The following is a 5,610-nucleotide window of genomic DNA, read 5'->3' as shown; positions in this document are numbered from 1 at the left end:
AAGAAGAGGAGGAGGAGGGGGAGGAGGAGGAAGTAGTTACAAGAGAGGGAGATTGGTTATGAGGGGTCACTGTTGGCAGTCCTTATAAGAGGAAGTGTGAGAGTGAGGGACAGTGATATCACTTCCCCGGGAAAAGGCCCATTTGTTCAGACTCTGTATTTATTTAGTTTGTCAAATCAGGAAACTGGACAGGAAGAAGTTAGCAGTCCTCGATGAGGTCCCCATGCTGTCCCCAGAGATGCAAAAGGAGGCCACAGAATGAGCAAGTATGATAGTGCATCTACTGTCAGCAGACACAGTTATAGGTAGCATCAGAGAAAGGGAGTGAGGAGAGGGGTTTCCACGACAGAGGAGAGAAGACCCGAGGAGAGTCAGAGGAGACTGCAGGTGTGGAACCCACTAGGGACACACAGCCCACTCTAAGCTAGAGCACCTCACTAAGCATGCCGGTCTCCAGCTTAGGAAAGTGAAACTCAAATTGACCATGGGGCTTCCTGGAACACTGGGGTCAGAGTGTCCAGTTGGTCAGGCTGGACCAACATCAAAAGGACACTTGCAAACAGAAACCAGCTGTAGATCAGTCATGAGAGATAAGAAGACTCAACGCCGTGGAGATGTAAAAGGCTGCTCACCCTGGGTACTTCATGAGATCTGTCTGAGAGAAGCTTCAGGCTTGTAAATGGTGGTCATGTGGACACTGCTCCCTTCTGCTCTGGGAGCACTGGCAGCTTGTGGAGAGTTGGAGAGGAGTGGGGGGGGGCCGGGGGGAGGGAGATATCCATCACAATGGTGCATGGACCCTCCTCTGTACCATTTCCTCTCCTCTCTACAGGTTCCAGAAGGAAGGAAGGTAGGTAGCCTTTGCTCTCATAGGCTGATCCATGGAGCCGTAAAGGAGCCCCCCCCACCCCACCCGCCCTGGGCTTGTGGCCTGACAATAGGCAGCAGTTTTAAAGCTATAGTAGGGTGCTAACCTAGCCAGAGTTGCTCAGATCTCTCTGAAACACCCATCCTGTCACCACAAACACCAGAATAAGCAGTGTCCAGGAAAGGCAGCATGGGACATTTTTGATACTACAGGTCACCAACGCATTGTGAAAGATGACACAGGGAAGGTTGGTGATGTGGAAGGGAAAAGAATTAACCAGGACACAAGACACGAGGGAGATACTTACTGGAGGACACTGCAGAAGAGGGTAGACCAGGTCCAGGGAAAGCATCACACTGTGGAGATTGCTGGCCCTGGAGCAACAAGTTACTGTTCTTACTGGGAGAAGCCCCGTACCTGAGGGTCCAGGTGAGCACCTCATGCCCTTGTTTAATAGTGGATTTCACAGCAGGGGTTGTTTTCTTGAGACCTGCTATTTGAGGAAGGAGCCATGGGTCATTAGAAATCAAGTCTGGGAAGTCAATAAAGAACTTGCTCAGTCACTAAAGTGCTCTCTGCCTGCGCTTGAGGGACTTAGCTTACACCCCTGTGTCTTAGATTTAAACCGCTGGCTAAGGTGGTATAGCCCTACAATCTCAGGACTAGGGGAGGAGACCAGAGAATCCTTGGGACCTACTAGCCAGCCGGCCTATAACCAAATGTGCAAACCTCAGGTCTCAGTAAGACCTGTCTCAGAAACCAAGGTGGATAGCTCCCAAGGACTGACACTTGGAGCTCACATGCACGTGCACACACACACACCACACACACACACACACACACACACACACACATACACATAAACACACACATACACTTACACACACACGAACACATAACCGACTGTACATATGTGCATCTGCTCACACAGGAACACATACATGCATGCACACCTAAGCTAAAAATAAAAGCTCTTAAGATTTGTTTTATTTTTATTTATCTGTGTGTGACTGTGTGAGCAGATGCACACGTGTCAGTAGGCACCCACAGAGGGCAGAGGAGGACATTAGCTCATCTAGAGACAAGAGTTATGGCGGGGGTGGTGGTGCTGGAGAGATGGCTCAGTGGTTAAGAGCACTGACTGCTCTTCTGAAGGTCCTGAGTTCAAATCCCAGCAACCACATGGTGGCTCATAGCCATTTGTACAGCTACAGTGTACTCATATATATAAAATAAATAAATCTTAAAAAAAAAAAGAGTTACAGGGGGTTGTGAGCCATCTGACATGGGTCCTGAGAACCAAAACTGAGTCTTCTGCAAGAACAGCAAGTGCTCCTACCTGCTGAGCCATCTCTCCAGTCCAAATTAATTTTCTTTGAAAGCATTTAAAAAAGGTGACTCTAGGTGCCCACCACCAAGCTTCACTGTGAGCCAATTCTTAAAAGAGAAAACCAACCGTGGCATGAGCCCCCATCAGCCCACAAAATAAATTAATTTAAATGTAATTTAAAAATTAAAAAGAACTCCTCGGCCATCACTGGAAAGAGAGGCCCATTGGACTTGCAAACTTTATATGCCCCAGTACAGGGGAACGCCAGGGCCAAAAAGTGGGAGTGGGTAGGTAGGGGAGTGGGGGGGGAGGGTATGGGGGACTTTTGGGATAGCATTGGAAATGTAAATGAGGAAAATACCTAATAAAAATATTTTTAAAAAATTAAAAAGAACTCAGCAGCTCTTATGTTATCACAGGTCAAGCTCCAAATGGCTGTGGCTTTATTATTAAGCATAGAGTTCTGAGTGTAGTTTTGGCCTTTTGTCTTTATGGTAAACACCCCAGTGTACCCAAAGCATTGATGTTTGGATGTCACCAAGCAGTGGGTGGCACTCAGATCCTGTCCCCCTGCCCTCCTGCCCTGCACCTCCAAACTTTGATCTGCCCTGGCTTTGCACACTCCCAGGCACAGAGCTCTTTCTGGAATCCAGTGCACCAGGCAAAAGCCAGCCCTGACATGGTGGGTCCTCATCCCAACTGCCCACTCTGGCCAACACATCACAAAGTTGTTCTAAGCCTTGATTGTCCTGCCTGGACAGTGGGCACAGAGCGCAGATGCCACAGCTCTGAGGAGGCACAGGGCATGTGTTCTGTGAACACATTTCACAGGCCCCTGCCCAGGGTCGGATCAAAGCTCTTGCCTATTCTTATTTTATGACTTTGGAAATGTCTTTGAGCCAAGGATCCAGGGCTTTTGAACAGCGGCATGCCGGTTCCAGGCTCATAGAAGAGCTGGCGTGTGAGTCTCTGTGTGACAGCTCAGCTCTGTGCCACGGATGTGGGAAGGGCTCAATCACGTTACTGTGGTTTTGAGCAGTCTCCATGTTAACCAAGACGTGGGAAGGTTAACATATGGCTGTGATCAGTCCTCAGACCCATGTCCCTGAAACACAAAGGAACACCGGACCTGCTTCTGGGGACAGGAGGCTGCTCTTTCTTCTTGCTCCATGGTGACTTTCTAGACTCCACCTCTGAAGCCTTCTTCCTAACATCAGTACCAAGTAAAAGCCAGTGAGACACCAGTGTGTCTCAGGTTTCCCCATCCAGCCCATTCCCTCTGGCTTTGCAGCTCTGGGCAGACGTATCACCCTCTCTGAACCTCAATAGCTAGCAGCAGAGCTGGAGGCTCTGTTCCTAAGAACTGGGATGCTTCTGACATTCATAGCATCAGTGGCCCAGAAGAGAGGGTGTGGCTCACCCAAGGGCTCAGGGTCAGGGCCCCTGCTCCGTATGGAATTTGGATTTTGTTGCCCAGAACAGCCTCTCCTGGTGCCTGGAATCCCACCAGGAATGATTCACGCCTCTGGGAAGCCACTGGCCTCTCACCCACTAAGCAATAACAATAACAGTCCCCCACTGTGGTGGTGGCTTCTTTGCTGAGAACTTTCACACTGCGGACTCAGTTGGCCCTGGCACTCTGCCCAGGGTAGGCAGGAAGATGAGAACAGCTGGTGTCAGTCAGGTCAGGAACTTACCTACCTACTCAAAGCTGCATAGCAAGCTAGAACCCAAGCCTGGTGGGTGGCCTGGACTCCACTTGCTTCTTGGGCATTGCCCTACACACACACACACACACACACACACACACACACACAGAGAGAGAGAGAGAGAGAGAGAGAGAGAGAGAGAGAGAGAGAGAGAGAGAGACACACACAGACACAGACACAGACAGACAGACACTCACAGACAGACAGACACACAAACAGACAGACAGACAGACACACACTGCTTTCAATTTTCTTTAAAAAGCTATATACAACAGCTAAGCCACAGAAACTACCCAAATGCCCAGTGGCCATTGAATGGATAATCAAAATGTAGTATGTCTGTACAATGGAATATTACTCTGTCTTGAAAAGTAGGGAAATTCTGACTAGGGCTACAACATTCTGCTAAGTGAAATAAATTAGTCACATACCAAAAAACCCAAACACTGGATGACTGCAGTTAAAAGAAGTATTTAAAGGAGCCCAGTTCACAAAGATCAAAAATGCAGTTGCCAGGCCCTGGTTGAGGACAGAGGGATGGTTGTCATTTGATGGATACAAAGTTTCAGTTTTGTAGGGGGAGGAGTCCTGTGGGTGGATGATGGGGGGCGGGGGGGACTGCACACAAGGTACTCAATGCCACTGTGCTTCTAAAAATGTTAAGATGGGCTGGGATATAGTTCAGGGCATAGCACACTCTCCCTGTGGGTGAGGCCCTGAGTTCAACTCCTGAAAACTCAGAAAGTTAAGCCAGTAAATGTCATGCTATGTGTACAGTCACACACATATACACACACACACACGTATGTTGGGTATACACACCCACATGTGTGGAAGCCAGAGGTTGACATCTGTGTCCTTCTCTATTATTCTCCATTTGTCATTTTCTCCACGTCTCTCCCTGGATCTGGAGCTTCCTGCTTCAGTGAGACCGGCTGGCCCGCAGGCCTCCAGCATCTATCTGTCCCTGATCCCCAAGTGCTAATGTTTCAGATAGGTGCCACCATGCCTGGCTTTTTTCAGGGGTCCTGGGGATCTGAACTTAGGTCTCCATGTTTGTGCAGCTGTTACTGCACCCACTGAGCCATCTCCCCAGCCCCAAGATTTAAAAAGTTGAAAATGATGTTGCTAAGAGGAAGGTGGTGCTCTGCTTAACATTCCGGGGAATACACACCGCGGCTGGGAAACGGTTCAGCGGGTAAGGGCTCTTGCCGGACAGCATGAAGACTTGAGTTCCATCTTCAGAGTCCATATAAAATGATCTGAATATGATCCTGCATGCACCCGCAACCCCAGCATTAGAAACCAGGGACAGGTGGATCCCAAGGGCTCGCTCTCAAGGGCTGGCTAGCCCAACCAAAATGGCGAGCTTCAGGTTCTATGAGAGAGCCTGTGTCACAAATGAAGATGGAGTATGATGGAGGAAACCTGATGCTGACCCCTGACCCCTACTTGGGTTTGTGTACCCCTACAGAGAGAGAGAGAGAGAGAGAGAGAGAGAGAGAGAGAGAGAGAGAGAGGAGGGAGGGAGGGAGAGAGAAAGAGAGGGAGAGGGAGAGAGAGGGAGAGAGGGGGGAGAGAGGAGAAGAAGAAGAAGAAAAAGGAGAAGGAGAAGAAGAAGGAGAAGGAGAAGGAGAAGGAGAAGGAGAAGGAGAAGGAGAAGGAGAAGGAGAAGGAGAAGGAGAAGGAGAAGGAGAAGGAGA

This window comes from Mus caroli, chromosome 2 (assembly GCF_900094665.2).
Source record: "Mus caroli chromosome 2, CAROLI_EIJ_v1.1, whole genome shotgun sequence".
Classification (NCBI taxonomy): domain Eukaryota; kingdom Metazoa; phylum Chordata; class Mammalia; order Rodentia; family Muridae; genus Mus; species Mus caroli.
This window is presented reverse-complemented; position numbering follows the sequence as displayed.